The sequence below is a fragment of the Sinocyclocheilus grahami genome, unplaced genomic scaffold, assembly GCF_001515645.1.
Source record: "Sinocyclocheilus grahami isolate Dianchi unplaced genomic scaffold, SAMN03320097.WGS_v1.1 scaffold2622.1, whole genome shotgun sequence".
Lineage (NCBI taxonomy): Eukaryota > Metazoa > Chordata > Actinopteri > Cypriniformes > Cyprinidae > Sinocyclocheilus > Sinocyclocheilus grahami.
In genome coordinates this window covers 14,488-14,785 of record NW_015507801.1, presented here as the reverse complement: position 1 = coordinate 14,785, position 298 = coordinate 14,488, and positions in this window count along the sequence as shown.

The following is a 298-nucleotide window of genomic DNA, read 5'->3' as shown; positions in this document are numbered from 1 at the left end:
CTGTGTGTGTGTGTGTGTGTGTGTGTGTGTGTGAGTGAGTGAGTGTGTGTGTGTGTGTGTGTGTGTGTGTGTGTGTTTCTGGTGTGTGTGTGTGTGTGTGTGTGTTGTTTGTGTGTGGTTTTTTTGTGTGTGTGTGTGTGTGTGTGTGTGAGTGTGTGTGTGTGTGTGTGTGTGTGTGTGTCTGGTGTGTTTGTGTTTCTGCTGTGTGTGTGAGTGTGTGTCTGGTGTGTGTGTGTTTCCGGTGTGTGTGTGTGTGTGTGTGTGTGTGTGTGTGTGTGTGTGTGTGTGTGTGTGTGTG